Source organism: Globicephala melas, chromosome 20 (genome assembly GCF_963455315.2).
Source record: "Globicephala melas chromosome 20, mGloMel1.2, whole genome shotgun sequence".
Classification (NCBI taxonomy): Eukaryota; Metazoa; Chordata; class Mammalia; order Artiodactyla; family Delphinidae; genus Globicephala; species Globicephala melas.
This window is the reverse complement of record NC_083333.1, coordinates 16,230,500-16,251,376: the sequence shown is the minus strand read 5'-3', so window position 1 is coordinate 16,251,376 and position 20,877 is coordinate 16,230,500.

Sequence of the window (20,877 nt, the reverse complement as noted above, 5' to 3'; positions counted from 1 at the left end):
TAACTCATGAAACACCGTCCATGGCAAACATTAACAGACTTTGATGATTAATTGGACCGAGAGCATGAACTAGGAAGAAGGAAATATGACTCTCGGGTTTCAATCATGTGTGGCTTCATCGAAATAGAGAAGGCTGGTATAAAAAACATCACGGAGTCTGAAGTAGGATGGACTAACCACATGGGAAAGGCTTGTAGAAAATGGAGCTCCTGCTTCAGAGGAAGTTACAGTGCTGCACTGTCAACAAGCAAATTGAAGACGAGACTCGGACAACACCCAGTCAGGGAACAAGAGGAGGAAAGAGTAATGGGGAGCGTGGAAGGGTTATTTCATTTGAGGTTACCTAGTATTCATCAATCAAACTGTAGGTTTCCATATTCATTTTTCAGGAGAAGACACTATGGCAATGCCTGCAAGAATCTAAAGTTTCATGAGATGCTTCTCCAAAAACATGATACAGATGATACTGAAAGAAATTGAGATGTAGAAGTAGAAACAGATGATATAGATACACAGACATTTAGATATAAGGTGGAGGGGCCAGGATAAATGTTTGGATAAGTTAAACTAGAATACAAGGTATAAATAACCCTTTTTGATCAATCCCAAACTACCTCTGTATTACTTAAGATATTTTGTCCTAAAACTGACTCTAAAACAGTACCTTGTGATATGTCATCTTATTCTTCCAGTCTACGTACCACTTAATTGAGTGTTTTAGCTAGTTTTCTTATTTTAGATCAATCCTCTCTTACCATCTGGATTGAATATAACTTGTGGTCAGTATTCATGGCTTATTCCTTCCACACAGTGACTGCACAGCAGTGAATTGATAGTAGAAGGACAATCATTCATTCAAATACCTGTATTTACTGAGAACATTTTTTGTGCTTGACACAAGGATAAATGTCATACATAAAATGCTATTACAGCCAGTCACAAAAGACCACATATTGTATAATTCTATTTATATGAAATATCCAGACTTGGAAACTCTAGAGACAGAGAGTAGGCCAGTGACTGCCTAGGGTTTGGAGAAGAGTGACATAGAGTTAGATGGACTCAGAGATAAAGGATATGGGAGGGTCCTTTTCGGGGTGATAAAAATGTTTAAAAATTATGTTGATGGTTGCACAACTCTGTGGATAATACAAAACCATCAAATTGTATACTTTAATGGATGAATTGTTTGATTCATCAATTATGTCTCAATACAACAGTTACCAAAAAATGCTGTTATGTAGTTTATTCTCTCTTGAGGAAAATATTGTATTCAGATGCAATAAAGGGTGGAAAGTGTAATGTTGGGGGGGGTGTTTGAAGAACTTTGGCTACAAAGAAAAAAGAGGACGTTATTTTGTTCAAGAGTGCCATTTGCAGCAACGTGGATGGACCTAGAGATTGTCATACTGAGTGAAGTAGGTCAGACAGAGAAAGATGAAATCATACGATATCGCTTATACGTGGAATCTAATTTAAAAAATGATATGATACAAAAGAACTTATTTACAAAACAGAAACAGACTCACAGACCTCAAAATCAAACTTATAGTTACCAAAGGGGAATCGTGGGGGGAAGTGATAAATTGGGAGATTGGGATTAACATATACACACTACTATATATAAAATAGATAAATAAGGACCTACTGTGTAGCACAGGGAAGTCTACTCAATACTCTGTAATGACCTATATGGGAAAAGAATCTAAAAAAGAGTCATTGCAGCACTGTTTACAATAGCCAGGACATGGAAGCAACCTAAGTGTCCAATGATAGGTGAATGGATAAAGAAGATGCGGCACATATATACAATGGAATATTACTCAGCCATAAAAAGAAACAAAACTGAGTTATTCGTGGTGAGGTGGATGGACCTAGAGTCTGTCATACAGAGTGAAGTAAGTCAAAAAGAGAAAAACAAATACTGTATGCTAATGCATATATATAGAATCTAAAAAAAATGGTACTGATGAACCTAGTGGCAGGGCAGGAATAAAGACACAGACATAGAGAATGGACTTGAGGACACGGGGGTGGGGAAAAGGGGAAGCTGGGGTGAAGTGAGAGTAGCATTGACATATATACACTACCAAATATAAAACAGATAGCTAGTGGGAAGCAGCAGCATGGCACCGGGAGATCAGCTCGGTTCTTTGTGATGACCTACAGGGGTGGGATAGGGAGGGAGGGAGGGAGACGCAAGAGGGAGGAGATATGGGGATATATGTATGCATATGGCTGATTCACTTTGTTGTACAACAGAAACTAACACAGCATTGTGAAGCAATTATACTCCAATAAAGATGTATATTAAAAAAAAGTGGATATATGTATGTAACTGATTCACATTGCTGTACACCTGAAACTAACACAACATTGTAAATCAACTATACTCCAATAAAAACTAATTAAAAAACAAAAAACTAACCCTAAAGCTTGCAGCTACGGGGAAAAAAAAGAGTTTCAGGGAGGCTCGATAACCATTTGCTAACTGATTGATGGCTCACTGCGCCTCCGTCTCGCTCTCAGCACCATACTGCCTCTAGCCTCAACAGCTCTTGGCTTTCTTGGAGTTGGATATTAATTCATGAAATCAAGTCCTGGTCACAGGAGAGAAGAGCATGCCTTCTAGCCGCCTGGAGTTCCCTGAAACATTTGCTTTACATTCAAACCGAAACCCAGAAGAACAGGAAATCAAGCTCTGACATGTGGGCCTTTGGTCCAGTGGCCAGAGCTTTCTTTCCTTCGAAGATTAATGAAGCACAAAGATGCCAGCTCTTTCCTTTCAACTCCCCACAATAATCGGCTCTCAGCAGCCTGCCAGTTTAATATTGCTTCACTTCAATGCTCAGGAACAGTCCCAACTGGAAAAGGCCAGGAAAACTTGATCCAAGAGTTTTTATGAAGAGCAGCTTAACTAACCCTCTAGAACATTCCATAAGCAATATTACAAGCGTTCCTTTCTTTTTGTATCTAGGGTTGGGGAGGGGAGTAGGGGGAAGGGCGTTGTAATCATGAGTTAAATTTCAAAGTCCATAAGTTGAACCTCTGCAAGGCCCTGGATATTTTCTAAATTAATTGACCATCAAATTCTTACCCTCTACATCTGCATTACATTAGAGATCTTAAAACTATTTGGGGTTTTTTGCTACTTAAAGGAAAGATTGTGTGGGCATAATGCTTTGAGAGGGCCTGTTCCTTTTCAAAAATTATTTTGAATTCATAGGAAGAAACAAGATTATCTTTTGTATTGATGCATTGCTTTTCCCCTCTAAGAAGCTCAAAGGACTCTGCATAGTTTTGTGGGTCTTGATAAGGGAAAATGGAGACAGACTTCTCTTCTAGCAACTGACTGTCAAGGAGCACTTGGATTTCCTGCTAAGCCTTTCCGTGTTCTATGCTTCATTTGAGAAATTTTGTAGGAGAAGCGCGTTCCTTTAGCCCATTTATTGATCTGTTCACTTATTCATTCAACAAATACTTACTGAGGATTGTGCCAGATACTGCATAGATGCTGAAGGTACTAAGAGAAAAGAAAATGAGCCTCTACTCTCAGAGGGTTTATAGGCTGGTGAGAGGAACAGGCAATCTGGAAGTAAATACGTAACTTAGGGAGAGATAAACTAGCACTGTGACAGGAGATTAAACAGGAGGTAAGGTTACCTACTTCACTTAGGATAAGGCCAAAAACCTTCAGGAGGAGATGGTAATTGAGCTGAAAATAGGAAGAGCGAGCAGAAATCAGACACACAGGGAAAGAGTCAGGGAAATATGCTCCAGGCATGGGGAACAGCTAGTGCAAAGGCCCTGAGCAGGGAAGCGTTCATATTTGGGGAATACATAGGCTAACCTGGCCAGATAAAGCTAGTGGGGGGGAAGACTGGCAAGACAGAAATATGAATAGCTCTTTGTATATGAATTGTTCTTACTATGCTGTATGCTGACAAGAATACTGGCTGACAAGAATACGGGCTAACTATATTGACCAACTGTTATACTGACTGTTTTCTAGGTAACCACCCACTAGGTTGAGTCATCCACAGGCACTACCTCACTCCAAGCTTATAAGCTAGGCATCATTATCACCCCCCACATTTAACAAAAGAGAGAAGAGAGAGCAGAGTTGAGTCGACTGCCTAACACAGGGCTAATCACATAGGTTGGGAACGGAGGTCTGAACCCAGGAGTTTTGATGCCTGAGTGCAGATGCCTGGTCTGTGTGTTGCCAGCTGGGTTTTATGTGGCAGGTGAGGAACAGGGGAGCCAGAGGAGTAAGCAGGCCAGAGGAACATGAAGTCTTGGCTCAAGGGATGCTCGCAGAGTCTCTGAACAGGGCTAAGGGTCAGCCATGGTTTGCTTAGGGAATGAACCAGGGGGAGAAGGTGAGAGGTGAGGTGGGGCCAATGTCCCAAGACAGAGACCGGAGAGTTTCAAAGCACATGAGTCGCTCGGAGGACCCAAGCGATTGTGTGTGATGGAAACACAGGGGCAGGGAGTGGTGGGGCTCGATGCTGGACCAATAGGCAGGTTCAAAGCCACAGCGATCCGAGCCTCCTTGCTGACCCCTACAACAATCCACATCACCCCGAGTGTCAAGGTGGTCATCTGTGTCAGAAGCCAAAGCAGCACCTTTTTCTTTATGTTTGGAGGCAGGTCAAGGGAAACCAATGAAGTGAGACTGCAAAATGACGTGATTATGAGGCTGCATGAACAGTCTGCTATATCACGGCGTCTGTACAGGTGAAAGACCACTGAATACCCAAGCCTCGTTCAAGCTTGGAAAGCCACCTGCTCACTCTCCTCAGCCAGGCAGAAACCATTCCAAGCTTATGTCACTCTGTGTCAGACAAGCCCCATGCAAGGCTATCTCTGAATCTTCCTTCTTGGGTTCAGAGATCTGTAGTTTGAGTTCTTGGGGAAACAGCCTTTTTCTAATGATAATGCTAAATCTAGCCCTGGGCCAGTGTATGTGAAGCAAAGTGAGAAGCTAAAAGGTCAAGAAGGAAATGTCAAATTGGAAACGCCCTGGAAAGTCCTTGGAGTCATGCTCTCTCTTCATTGGGATATAAGCCGATGGCTGTTTTCTCATCTTTCTTCATTGTGCTCTGTTTGGGCCCAGAACACACCCTGTGGAGGCAGGCTGGGCCAGCAAGCCCGGTTCCCACAATAGCATCCCCTGTGTGAAACATCCGAACCTAGAGGCCAAGGAAGCACTCCGAGGGCCTTCAGTCAGAGTACTGAAAGCTCTGCTCCCCCTCAAATTAAAGCGTCTTGAGAAAGCCAGAGAAAGCGAACAAAATTAGGTGGCAGTTCATCCCATTGTTCGCAATCCTCCTAATTTCTACACATTTCTTTTCTCATTCCTGAAGCAAAATCCATTTATTGCTGAAAAATTCAGAAGATACAGAAAGATAAAAAAGAAACAAATAAAAATCACCCATGATCCTATGGTTCTTTTACAATTTGGGGTAGATCTCTTCAGTTATTTTTATTTAACTAATATGTTAATTTTCTTTTTTAACAGAAAGACATTATTTTTACAAAAAGCATGTTTATACATATAAATACACACATATACACGTGTAGATCACAAAAAGTAGACCACGTTGCATATATAGTATCCATTTCTCGTTTTTCCAATATATTTTCTTAGCTATTTATGAGTCCTTTACATATTAAGAGGTTGAATCCTTTGTTAGTTATGTATGTTGCAACATTTTCCCAATTTTTAATTAGTTTTTATTGGTTAAAACTTTTTTACATGCAAATGTTTTATATGTATGTAGTTAAATCTACTGTATTTTCCTTTATGATCGATACCATTAATATTGTCCATGGAAAACTCTTCAGCTGCCCTAGATTATGTAAATAATCCCGTCTTTTCATATTAAGCTTGTATGGTTTTCTTTTCTAAGTCTAAATCATTAACCCCTCTGGAATTTATGCTGGTAAAAGTGAAGAAAGAGCTGGCTTTGCGTTTTTCAAATTGGTGAGCCAATTTACTTCAGTATCGGGTATTGGCAAATCCATCCCTTCCCCACTGAATTAAATGCCACCTTTATTACGTAGTAATTTTCCTGTGCTCATAATCTGTTTCGGGACTTCACGTGCTGCCCCATCCATCAGTCTGTCTGCAGATACGCTATCTCACTCTTTTAATGCATACCTTCTAACTGACAGGGAAAGACCTTCTTCATTACTCATTTTTAGTGATTTCTGAGTGTTTATTGCTCCAACTTAAGAATTATGTTGGAAATTCCAAGTAAAATCCCCTTGAGATCTTTCTGGAAATGGATGGAATCTGAGCTGGAAGCAGATAAAGCTTTGGGACTCATGTTCTTCCTCCCTCCCTCCCTCCTTCTCTCTCTCTCTCTCTCTCTCTTTCTCTTTCTTCATCCTCTTTGGTCTCCCCTCTTCCCTTCTGGCTTTAGTAGTTACTCCTCATGGCTGTCCTGGTCTCACAACATTTTTGTTCTTTCATTGCAGATCCTGGTCAGGTTTTTTAGCATTTCTCAGTTGTCTTTTCTATTTGTCCCTATTGTCCCTCTTTGTATCAGATGCCTTCCCCAGTTCTAATCAGCAGGGGTGAGGGGTGGAGGAGTGATCTAAATATTAGGGTCGACACATAGGATGGATTTTCTCAAGACGGGTGTGGGCAATACAAACATTGGGGCACTTGTCTGGACTAGATCATAAATGTAAGCAGAATACATAGCACATAATAATTTTCAGTACGACTGCAAATTTTAAATATATAAAATTTAAATCATATGTATATTTATAAAAACATTTACTGAGTGCTTAGAATCAGCTAGGCACAGTGCTAAGTGCTTCACAACCATTATCTTATTAAATTGTCCTCAGTCGTATTAAATATTATTCTCACCATTTTAGAGCTGGGAGAACTGAGACTAGAGAAATATTTTTTTTAAAACATACTCAAATTCATAAGGTTAGTGTCAAAACCAGAAATTGAACCAAGCTCATTTTGTCTCCAAAGAGCAGTTTTCAATATTATACTCATATGCCTCCTAAAGGGCTGGAAGGAACTGCACAGAGAACTAACAGGGTTTGCCTGTGCTCAACACAATTGGCACTGATGGGATTTTCACAGAATAGAGTCTAGTGTTTAAAAGCCTACATAGGCTTCAGAATATGACCTGCAGTATTTAAATCCTGACTTTGCTGTTCACTTGCTGTGTATCCTTGGGCAAGTCACTTAACCTCTCTAAGTTTCACTTTTTCAGCTATAAAATGAAAATTTTAAAACATAATTAAAATGTAAAAATCTATGTCAGGAGTAATTATAAGAATCAAATGAGATAATTCATAATAAAGAGCCATAGTGCACTGTCACAGAGCAAGCTCAATAAACAGTATCTTGGGTAGTCTTATATTTTTCAGTATTTCCCAGAATTTCTCAGTAAGTATGTATCTCACCTCTACCTAAGTGGAAGGTGAGAGTAGAAGTTTGTTTATCTATAATAATGAATAAATACATTTTGAGGCAATATTGAATTACATTGAGCCATTTTCCCATTTCCCTGATGACTAACGCTGTGCATGTTTAAGAAAGCTATCAAGATTTTTGTTTGTAGTTGAAGGTCCAGAAGTTCAACAGCAGAACTTTTTAATTTCTGGGAAAACCTAACAGAGCCAGATGGACACTGCTTCCTCTAGCTCTCTGCTTTTACCGGTTCGGTTACCCAGGCACTCTCTGAATGCTGACCACTGTTCTATATTCTGTAAATGTCCTCTATGATGGTGTTTTTCAGAGTGAATTATTGAACCACCAGCTTCAGAATCCTTTGCTCTAAATACAGTTTCCGGAGCCCCAACTCTAGCCTACTGAGTCAGAATCTCAGGGGTGTGTCCCAGAAACATTAAAAAAAAAAAACAAAAAAAACCCACCAAAGACTAATTCCCTGGAGACTATATGTCCCCTGACATTTGATAATCACTACTCCAGGAGACCAGAAATTGAGGAAAGAAAATGGGAGGTGGGTTTTAAGTTCAGTTCTGACCTTAACTAGCTGTGTGTCCTTGAAAAAGCCCCTTCAACTCAGCCCATTAGTTTCTTCATCTATCCAATGGATCAGAAGTCTTCTGCAGTCTCTTCTAGGCACATTATTTTTTCCATCCATGTAAAACTGTATGGCACAAAGAGTAGTAGGAAAATGTTTCACAGAGAATATGGAACTTAATAAAGTATCTGAATTGTTTTTTAAATGGAGAACTTACTTGACAAAGTCTATCGAATATTCCAGACATCAATGTACATAGGTTAGAAGGATAATGAGACAGTATTCCTAACCTGAACCATTGCTTTCTTGTTGCAAAGTAGCCAAAGGAAAGTTATGGACAAATACTGCAAACAGCCTTGAATGTCAATATAAAAACTTTTGATTTGTGTAAGTAAGTAATCCGTCGTCACTGACAGCTGATGAGCAGGACAATGACATAATGGAAGTGATGTTTTGGATGTCAGGAAAAATAAGAGGTTTGTGGCAGAATGGGAAGTTAGGAGATTCCTAGGAATCCCTGGATAAGGAATAATCAGGGCATAAATGGGAGTAATATGGAACACATGAGAATCAGAAGTGATTCAAAGCGTTAAAAGCTTCCAACTTCAGCACTGACATAGAAAGAACTTGAATGTTGTCACTCCCATCCTTAAGAGAAAAACCTGGATAAGCTGAAAATTGATGCCTTTTCATGGACTTTTATGGACTCTCTGAGAGAGCTGAGGTCACAGAGAAAACCCCCAAATCTGGAGAGACACATTCTAAGAGTCAAAGTCCAGAATGAAGAGTCATAAAAGAGCCCCTTTGGTGTCCCAGGCAGGGAGAGGGAAAGAGTAACTATCGTCCAATAAACCCAAGCAGTCTTTATAACAAAGGCTCAATCTCAAAGGGAAAGACTTTACCAGAGCCTAATCCCACCTGGGCGTGGGCATTCCTGCCACTCTAGCCTCAGGGAGGAGGGAAGAAGCTAGAAAAAAGATCACAGCCTAAGGACGGAAGCACACCAGAAGGATGGAATTTAATCATAGCATCATAGAACACTTTCCTTCACCCACATTGTGACACCACGCCAATTGGGCTCTGGTATAATAGCAGTGGGTCACAACTAAAAGAGCTGCAAGACACATAGTCTATCTAAGTAAGAGTTCTTAGGAAAGCCCAAAGTCAACAGGGGAGACAAAAACAAGAACCTAGAGGAGGAGATTGAAACCTCTAGCATCTGAGGGCACAGCAATCATTAACAGCTCAGTATGTAGCCAGATTAACTTAACACTTTACACTAAAAACCTACTTGCTTCTGTTCCTATTATCTCCATTCATATTATCAGTCCGGCTTTCAACATAAAAATTACTTGACATGCTAAAAATCAAGAAAAAACACAGCATGAAGACACTACACAAGTATCAGAACCAGACTAAGGTATAGAAACAGAATTTGGAATTATCAGACTGAGAATTTAAGATAATTGTGATTAATATCAATAAATTAATACATAGATGGAAACATTAAGAACCAAAAGGAAATGATAGAAATCAAAAACACTGTACCAGAATGAAGAATCTCTTTGATGGGCTCCTCAATAGACAGGACACAGCCTAGGAAAGAATCAGTGAGTATGAAGACATGTCAATCGAACACCCTACACTGAAATGCAGATTTCAAAAAATGAAAAAACAGAACATCCAAGAATTATGGGACAATTTCAAAACATGTAAATATGCATAATTATAATACCAGAAGGAGGAAAAGAACAAAGTAAAAAAATATTTGAAATAATAATGGCAAAATATTTTCCAAAGATATTGACAATCATAGATTCAAGAAGTTCAGAAAATACCAAGGAAGATAAACATCAAAAAATCAACATCCAGGCATATCATGTTCAAACTGCAGAAAACCAAAGACAAATTGAAAACCTTGAAGCAACTCGGGGGTGGGTACTTTTTCTATAGCGGCACAAGGATAAGAATTGTGGTGAGCGTATCAAAAACCATGCAACCAAGAAGAGACTGGAGTGAAATATTTAAAGTGTTAAAAGTAAACATAAACAAAATCAACAGCCTACAAATTCTAAATCCAGCAAAATTATTTTTCAAAGGGGAAGGGGAAATCAAGTCCTTCTCTGATGAACAAAAATTGAGGAAATTCATCACCACAAGGCCTGTCTTGCAAGAAATGGTATAAGAATGGTATGTAAAGGCAGAAGGACACAGGTCAGAAACTAATAAGATATACAGAAAAAAAGGAAGAAGGGCTTCTCTGGTGGTTAAGAATCCTCCTGCCAGTGCAGGGGACACAGGTTTGAGCCATGGTCCAGGAAGATCCCATGTGCCGTGGAGCAACTAGGCCCGTGTGCCGCAACTACTGAGCCTGAGCTCTAGAGCCTATAAGCCACAACTACTGAAGCCTGCACATCTAGAGCCCGTGCTCCGCAACAAAAGAAGCCACCGCAATGAGAAGCCCGTGCACTGAAACAAAGAATAGTTCCCATTTGCCACAACTAAAGAAAGCCCGTGTGGAGCAACAAAGACCCAACGCAGCCAAAAATAAATAAATAAATTTATTTTTTTAAAAAAAGAAAGAAAGAAAGGAAGAGCATCAGAGAAGGATTGTATGAAATAAAATATTTTTCTTATTCTTAATTGAACTTAAAGCTATCTGTCTAAGTAATGTATTAATGAAATAATATATTCAGTTATTACAGCATGTGGATAAGTGAAATGAATAACAAGAAGTCATGAGGAACAGAGGGAGGAATTGGGAATACAGTTGACCCTTGAACAAGACGAATCTGAACTGCATGGATCCACTTATATGTGGATTTTTTTCACTAAATACATACTATAGTAATACACGATCTGTGGTTGATTGAATCACGGTTGTGGAACTGTGGAAAAGGAGGGCCAACTGTAAAGTTATACATGGATTTTTGACTGCACGGTGGGCTGGTATCCCTAACTCCCATATTGTTCAAGGGTCAACTGTACTCTGTTACAAGTTATCTGTAATACATGTGAAGCAGTATGGTGTTATTTGAAGGTAGATTTAGATTAATTTAAAATATATCTTGGAAATTCTAGGGCAACCACTAAAAAAAAAAGTTTAAAGAAGTATAATTTATATGCCAGGAGAGGAGATAAAAATGGAAGCATATAAAATGCCTTCTCTAGGCAGAAAAAGAGGGGTAAAATAGAAAAAAAAAAGAGCAAATACAATGAAGAGAAAACATTTACAAACGTGCTAATTATCAATCCAACTATATCGATAATCACCATAAATGTGAATGATCTAAATTCACTATTAAAAAGACAGAGATTGTCAGAGTGGATAAAAAATAAGGCCCAGTCAGATGTTATTTACAAGAAACCCACTTTAAATATGAAGACACATGTATAGATTAAAAGTAAGAAGATGGAGAAAGATATACTATGTTAACACCAATCAAAAGAAAGCTGGAGTAGTTACATTAATTTCAGACAAGTAAATTTCAGATCAAGGAGAATTATGAGGGATAAAGAGAGACATTATACAGTGATGAAAGGGTTAATTCTCCAGATCAATTAATCCTAAATCCACATGCACCTAACACAAAGCATCAAAATATGTGAGGCAAAAACTACAAGGAAAAACAGATAAGCACTACTATGGTTGGAGACTTCAACACCTTCCTATCATTAATTGATAAATCAAGCTGGCAGAAAATCAGTAAGGATATAGCTGACCTGAAAGCACTAGCAATCAAATCATTCTAAGTGACATTTATAGACTATCCTACCCAGCAACAGCAGAATACACATTCTTCTCTAGCTTGCATGGAACATTCACCAAAATAAACCAAATTTTGGGCCATAAGACACACCTTAACAAGTTTAAAAGAATAGAAATCCTGCAAAGAATGCTCTTAGACCATGATAAAAATTAAATCAGAAATCACTAACAGAAAAATATTAGGAAAATCCTCAAATTTTTTGAGATTAAACAACACACTTCTAAATAACACATGGATCAAAGAAAAAGTCTCAATATAAATTTTTAGCAATATTTTGAACCAAATGAAAATACAACTTATCAAAACTTATGTGATGCAGCAAAAGTAGAGCTTAGAGGGCAACTTATAACATCAAATGCTTATATCAGAAATCAATCATTTAAGCTTCCATCTCAGGAAATTAGATACAGAAAGTCAATTAGACCTAAAACAAGCAGAAGAAAAGAGGTATTAAAAAATAGATCAATAATCAATAAAGTTGAAAACAGGAAAACAATCAAGAAAATCAATGAAACCAAAAACTGATTTAAAAAAAAAAACTCCATAAAATTGATAAATCTCTAGCCATGCCAACTAAGGATAAAAGATCAAGGGACTTCCCTGGTGGTCCAGTGGTTAAGACTTTGCCTTCCAATGCAGGGGCTATGGGTTTGATCCCTGATCAGGGAGCTAAGATCCCACATGCCTCGCAGCCAAAAAACCAAAACATAAAACAGAAGTAATATTGTAACAAATTCAATAAAGACTTTAAAAATGGTCCACATTGGGCTTCCCTGGTGGCACAGTGGTTGAGAGTCCGCCTGCCGATTCAAGGGACACGGGTTCGTGCCCTGGTCCGGGAAGATCCCACATGCCGCAGAGCAGCTAGGCCCATGAGCCATGGCCGCTGAGGCTGTGTCTGGAGCCTGTGCTCCACAACAGGAGAGGCCACAACAGTGAGAAGCCCGCGTACCGCAAAAAAAAAAAAGGTCCACATCAAAAAAAATTTTTAAGACAAGTTTTAAAAATAAAATAAAAGACACAGGTAACAAATATCAGAAAAGAAAGAAGTGTCATTGTTACTGATCCCATGGACAAAAAGAATTACAAGGGACGACTCTACTGGATTTCGTGAATGGCTTGACCTATTAAGTGAAGAAGAGAAAAGAGCCTGTGTAGCTGACAGATGAATGATTCTGGATAGAAGGAGGACTGTTCCTAGGAGAACATGTCACATCTCAGGAGAGTGAGTAGGTACTCAGGAACCATCAATAAGGGGATGTATGGGAAGGGAAGAAGGTGGATAAACCAGGGTCAGGATTGGCGGTAACAGCCTAACTGCAGGGTTGTGTCACCCCCCCACAAAGAGGAAAGTGGCTAATATTTCGCAGTTGCTTGGTGGCAGGTCTTCTTCCAAAGAAGAAACAAACACAAGCAATTTATGTAGAAACAATATACTTGCTATCCATATGCAGTTTTTTGTTTGTTTGGGGTTTTTTTTGGCTGTGTTGGGTCTTCGTTGCTGCATGTGGGCTTTCTCTGGTTGCGGCGCGCGGGGGCTACTCTTGGTTGCGGTGCGCGGGCTTCTCATTGCGGTGGCTTCTCTTGCTGTGCAGTGTGGGCTCTAGGTGCATGGGCTTCAGTAGTTGTGGCACATGGGCTCAGTCGTTGTGGCTCGTGGGCTCTAGAGCGCAGGCTCAGTAGTTGCGGTGCACGGGCTTAGTTGCTCCGCGGCATGTGGGATCTTCTGGACCAGGGCTTGAACCTGTGTCCCCTGCATTGGCAGGTGGATTCTTAACCACTGCACCACCAGGGAAGTCCCCATACGCAGTTTTAAGGAAAGGCCCCTATATATACAAGCTCCCTCCAAGTAAAAAGCTGACTTCAGGGCCCTCGTGTGTAGAAATTCTGAAGTGACCACCACAGCCAGTGAAGCAGGGTATAATGAGGAACTAGTTTCAGTCCCCAGAGGAGCTCTCTGTGATGATGGGCTGTAGCTACAGGAGTGTGTAGAGTGATAGACAATGGTGGAGACAGGGAACTTCATCACAGTTCCAGCTGAGCAGTGAACCACTCACCTTCCGGGGAGGCGAGGAGAGTCTATGCTCCCAGCAGGAGTTGTAAGCGTCAGGCAGTGTGCTAGGGCTCTACTACACTCAGGACAAGGCTGCATGGGGGGAGCTGGGGGTACAGAAAGGGAGAAAATCCCAGTGGTGTGGGCACAACAAACATGCCTTCATGCCTAAAGCAAGAATTGTGTTCCAGATACCAGCTTCAAGTAATTTAGTTATTACTGTATTTTTCATTTTAAAGATAAGAAAACAGGTCAGAGCAATTAGTTAACATAGCTAATAAAGTCATGTAACTTAGTTAAGTGACAGAGCTGGTACTTAGGCTAAGATTCTCTGTCTCCATCACCAGATGGACTTCCTACTATTAATTCATCGTGCCCAGTCACCTTTGTCAGCTGCCACCTACCCCAGCACCAAGGTCCTCCAGCCAGTAAACTGGAACTTGTACTAATTCCCAATCAATCATGAGCAGGTGCCTATTAACTTCTCTGGAGTTTATTCTAAACATGGGAATAATAATAACAATATCAACATTAGCATTGTTGAGAAGATGATGCGCGAGTCACTGGGTTAGTTGTAAGCGAAGAGTACTTTTCAAAATCTAAAAGGCTGTACACATAATTGGGTAAAAGATTTTGTGAAGATGTGTATCTTGGGGGCATAAGAAACAAGTGGATATGCAATGGAATATTATTTAGCCATAAAAAGAAGGAGATCCTGCTGTGTGCAACAACATGGATGGACCTTGAGGGCATTATGCTAAGTGAAATAAGTCAGACAGAGGAAGACAAATACTGTGCTATCTTACTGATATGTGGAATCCAAAAGTAAACAACAAACAAACAAATGAACTCACAGATACAGAAAGCTGACTGGTGGCTGCCAGCAGCGGGGTGAGGGTTGAACAAAATGGGTGAAGGTGGTCAAAGGGTACAAACTTCCAGGTATAAAATAAACAAATCCTTAAAAAAGAGAGAAATACATGGAATAACAAAGCCATAAATATCTGAACTCTTCATAGGAGAAAATTTAGTGTGTGTAGTATAGAGAAAAAATAAAGAAGCAAGAAATTCAGTTGCAGTTAGGGGGTGGGAAAATCTGCAGCCTATACTGTCACAGAATCCAAGGACAGCCAGATCCCAAGAAAGCATGGAAGAATCAATGCTGCCAAAAGGCCCAGAAAGTTTAATTAAAGTAAAGTAACTGGGGACTTCCCTGGTGGTCCAGCGGTTAAGACTTTGCCTTCCAGTGCAGGGGCCCCAGGTTCAATCCCTGGTCGGGAAACATGAGATCCCACATGCCATGCAGCATGGCCAAAAAAATTTTTTTAATTTAAAAACATAAAGTAACTGGAAGTAGTTAGAAGGAGACCATTGGTCATCTTGATGAGAGAATTATGGGGGAAGTTGTTGGAAAGGACACCACGATGAGTGAGTCAAGGTTTGCTTGAGGTAAGTGTAGCAGATGGCTTGGGTGATACAAAGATTGAGTCAGGGACCACACACTATCTGCTTTAGAATCTGGGCAATAAAAGGAAGAAACAGCAGTAGCTAAGGTAAGTAACAATTTTCTTTATAGCTAATGAGATCTGAGCAGAAATGGCGGAGAGATATGAAAAACAGATGGGCTTAGCGTTGGAAGCAAAGCTCCCAGGTGTCGAGCGTGGCCAAGAGCATGAGCACGGTGAGAGGTATAAGATAGTCACCTAGACGCAGGGCTATGTTAAGATGGAGAATGGGATGGATAAAGTTACAGAGATGGTTTCCCTTATGAGATGAAACTTTACATCAGATTTTTCATTGCATAAATATTTCAGGAGTAAGATGTATTCCAGAGACCTCAGACCTATCAGGGCCAGGAAAGTAATAGCAGAAGAGACCTAATATGACATGCTATTATTTAAGAATCTTGAATTTCCACAAAGCAGTGTGCTCTCTCACATTTTTCTTGAAGAAGGTGACCCTCTTAGTTTATGTCTCACTTTCTCCATTTTGATAGAGACAGGGTCAAAGAGAAGGGTAAGAAAACCAACACTCTATGGGTGCTTACAAAGCAACCCTCACTTGTTCTCAGGATGGAGGAGATAATACAAAGTGGTGAAGTCTGAGGGGAACTAAGGTGCATGTTGTAAAGGGGACAGTTACTGCTCAGTTCCTACTCACTGTTGTCATGTGTTGGGGGATGGGGGTGGTCAGGAACTGTCACATCTCCCAATATTTTAAGAAAAGCCAGGGACTTCCCTGGCGGTCCAGTGGTTAAGACTTCACCTTTCAATGCAGGGAGTGTGGGTTCGATCCCTGGTCAGGGAGCTAAGATCCCACATGCCTCACAGCCAAAAAACAAAACATAAAACAGAAGCAATATTGTAACAAATTCAATAAAGACTTTTTAAAAAATGGTCCACATCAAAAAATCTTTAGAAAAAAAAAAAAAAAGAAAGAAAGAAAAGCCAGAACACTAGATGTTTATGTGAAATATCCTGATTGTTGTATACTGGCTCAATCAAAAAACAAAACAAGAGTGGGTCAGCCATCTGGGCGGCAGACCTGCATCCCCTGTTGTACACATTCAATTCAACCTGTCATAAACCTGGGAGACAGCTTTTGATACCTGAGAGTCAAAGTTACTTGTGGTTTCCTTTGGTTGCACTGATTAAAGGGAAAAGGAAAAAAAAAAAATCCTTCAAAGCCAAGTGAGCAACTGGGATTAACGGTTTACCAGGACAGTTGATACTGGGAAGACGGACAAGAGGCTTAAGCTAAACAGGTTCTGGAGAAGCTGAGCAGTTGTTTGGTTTTGATGCTATGGGGCATTCTCGTGGTCCTTAAATCAGGTTAAGCTAGGGTATGCTTTACCTACAATGACGAAGCTACATGTACGTGGTAATCCAATCGAATTGGTAAAATGAATTATGGTGAAATGCCATCAGGCATTAAAAACATAATGATTTAGAAAGATTAAGAGTTTCTCACTTTACACTGGTTACTGTTCCAAACATTATTATCAAATTTTTAAGCCTTAATACAGATTAAAATATTTTGTACAGCATGATTTCATAGGTCCATAAATTATTATTTTTTCTTTTCATTTTCTAAAACAAGATCCTCTTTTTCCTAAAGTTGTGTTGTTTAGGTTCTGGCATAACATAAATGAACACTATAGGGGGCTGTGACTCCGGTTGGCAGGATGTTAGGAGATTTTAGTTTGTATCATTATCACACTCACACTAAAGGAGCCAAGGAATATCCCCTTCTATGTTTATGTCAGAGAAGATTTCACAAAGATATTTCCAAATCTCACAGTATAATACCCGCCCAGATCTCCTCCCTCTAATTCTCCATCCCTTTGTGGTGGAGTCTGCTGCTTGTCTCCAAGAATCCATTCCATCCAGGACAGTAGAATTTTAGCTGGGTACCAGGTCCCTCAGGAGAAGACAAAATTCCTGGTACTCGTGTACCCATGCAACTAAAAAGTGACACAGTTTTGGTCCATGTGATGTAAGAAGAAGGCAAATTTCCAGAACCTTTCTTTAGGGCTGTTGGCCTATGAGCTTTGCCCTCTTCTTCTTAGTCTCTTTTTACATCTTACTGCCTAGCATGTAGAGGCCACCATCATCTTGGATCAAAAGGATGAGGCCATATTCTCGGGATGACAAGATGTGACCTGGAATAAGATAGAATAGTTTGCAGCAGAGGGCTCTTCCTACTTCTCTGGGCTGTATGCTTAAAGCTGAATTCTACCTTAAATAATGTAACTTCCTACCTAATTATAACTACATCTAATGTTTGTGTCAGGGTAAGGCAGCCAATAAATCACAACCCTGCCTTCACCCTTTGTCATAAGAGGTCTAATATCATCCTTTACACTCTAAACAAACCATGACCAGAATTCTTGATACCTCATTTAAATTTTTAGAAGGCTAAGCTGATACGTTGGCTAAGCTAGAATATCGATTCTCTACCTTTTTCATCAAAACTTTTGCTTACAGTTTTAATTACCAAAATTCATAATGCAATTGGAAATCTGGCTAGAGTCCTTCCATAACCCCATTTACTTTAATTTTTTTAAATTACCTTTTCTTAGTACTTTATTCCATCAAGTAAACATTAAAACCCTTATATTAAGTTTCCCCAAAAACCATGCTGAATTTTTAATTGACATTTCATTAAATTTATGTTAATTCCAAGAGAATTGATCACTTTTCTACAGTAAACCTTTCCTTCCAAGGAAGTATTTCCATGTACTTATTCAAGTTTTCTTTTCTGTCCAGTCATAAAGCCCACATATTTCTCATTAAGTTACTTCCTGGATATTTTTATAGATTTTGTTGCTTTTGAAATGCCAATTTGTTGTTAGATATTTTGATCCTAATACATCATAAAACTAAACAAACCTTTGAAGGAAAAACAAAATTGACTGGATAATAAACTTACAAATTTTTAAAAACCTGAGGTGAAAATCCCACTATAAATGTTCCAGTAACTCTGTCTACTACAAAATAAAAAAAAATAGGGAAGTTTTATTTAATATGGAGGGAAATCATACCCAAGTATATTTTCTGAATGCTTTGTCTCATTTTGGTAGTCGTTCACTTCTTTATAACGATTACTGTTATAAAAAATGACGTTGCCATTTCTATTCCTCTTTTATGAAATTGGAAGACTTATGAGATAAAAAGAATGTTTATGTTTATTTAGTTCTTCCCTCTCATTTTATGCCCCATGAAGTAAGAAAGATGATAATGGCTTGGCCAAGATCACCCAGTTATTTTTTTTTAAGTGATGGCATCAAACAGGTACAATGAGTGGAACAGTAAAAAGAGAAGTGTTTTATTGTCCAATAAACATGGGTTTTAGGGAATTCCCTGGCAGTCCAATGGTCAGGACTCTGTGTTTTCACTGCTGAGGGCATGGGTTCAATCCCTGGTTGGGGAGATAAGATCCCATAGGCTGAGCAGTTCGGTCAGAAACAAACAAACAAAAAAACAAAACAAACGAACAAAAAAGCATGGGTTTGAATCCTCGACTCCCACATACAAACTGGAAAACTGGCCTCTTTCTGTCTCAGTAGCCTGCTCTGTAAAAATTGTGGGCCATTACATCAAACTTGTAGGGCTTTGATGAGGATGAAATAACAGATTGCATTAAAAACACTCAGCTCACGGCTGAGCACATGACACCATCTGTGCTTCAGGAGTGCTCCGTCCCATCTACATCTAGGGATAGGAAGGCTTCTGCCAACAGCTACAGAAGGGAATTCTCGGGACTTCCCTGGTGGTCCAGTGGTCCAGTGGTAAAGAATCTGCCTTGCAATGCTGGGGACACCGGTTTGATCCCTGGTCAGGGAACCAAGATCCCATATGCCCGGGGGTAATTAAGCCCACGCGCCGCAACTAGAGAGCCCACAAGCCGCAAACTACAGAGCCCACACACTCTGGAACCCCCAGGCCACAACTAGAGAGAAGCCTGCACGGCGCAATGAAGAGCCCAGGTGCTGCAACGAAAGATCCCGCATGCCACATCAAATATCCTGCATGCTGCACCTAAGACTCGACACAGCCAAAGATAAAAAAATAAAATAAAATAAAATATTAAAAAAAAGAAAGAAGGGACTTCTCTATGAAGCAAAAGGGATTACATTATTCCAACAGCTACAGGGAAAACTGGGAAAATAATCTTCATTCCAAGGACCAGTGGAAATAAAATAATGAGGCTGCCCCCAATATAGCAGAAGGTATTTGAATGTGTAGCTCTAAAGATGATTAGTGGCAGGTAAGCTGGCGTGGCCATGAAGATTCCCGTTGAGTTTGGAGCTTGTTTCCATCTGAGGCAGAGTGCCCCTAATGTGAGGAGTTTTAATGACTTGAGTTTGGAGCCACTTTAATATTTGTAACTGTGGATTAGAATTTCTGTCTCCCTATTTTTCCAGGCCAGTCGCTGGAGAGTATATAATTTACGTCTAACTTTTATCCATAGAGGGTCCAGTAGTCGATTGGTGTTTTCTCCATACCAGGTACCACCCCATACAAATCTGTGACATGAATCTTAGGTTTCTTTTCAGGTATCCAGTCCTGGAAGGACATAGAATATCAGCACATGCTGCCTGAAGGGTAATATCCTGGCAGGCAGTGACTCGGACACATGCCAGGTCCAGAAAAGCACAGCATCCGGCCAACTCTTAAATAATCAATTCCGACAATTACAGACGGAACAGAATTTACACACAGGAAATGTCCATCAGAGAATGTCTCTGTGTAAGATCAGGAAGGTTCACTTTGCTGACCCAGGAACTTCAAGTGTCACTTGTTAGAAGAGGCTGATTATGTTTATGTTTGTTGTTTGTCTACGTGATAATTTCCCTTCTCTTTATGTTGCGTTCAGGTCAGATTACTCCTGAAGAAATCTTATTTTGCTGATTATCTGGACACTAAAAGGATTATGCTACTCAACTCCACAATGTCACAAACAGTTCTCAAAGAAATATTTTATTGGTTTTGACATGACGTCCAGAAATAAATAATCACCACGAGAAGCATGGTTTCAGAGTTCATTCGACAGGGACTGTCCTGGTGCCTGAGAAAGACGTAGAAGGTTAAGAAGCTATGCTTATAAAATGCTATCTCACCCTATCAAAACAAAATTACGTATGTTCTTAAAAATTCAGGCAATAATTTTTCTTACATTAAGTATTACCTTTCACATACATTTTTGCTTCCTATTCCATTTAAGAATATTGAAGTTATTCACTATGTGTTCCTTCATAAAAGTCCCTCTTCCCCTGAAAACAGCTTTGTAGTTATATTAACCTATATCCACATATCCAAATAAAGAATCCAATGAATAGGAAAACTATTAAGGAAAAGGCTAATTTATAACTGCACGAAAAGTTAATGTTTCTAAGTGTCCAAAACCCCACAAGAACACTTAAAAGTAAAATATAAGCAGGAACAAAATCAAGGCTAATATCTTTAGTAAATATACTTCTATTAAGACACAAATAAAAACTGTTAACCCAAAAGAAAAATGGGCAGAG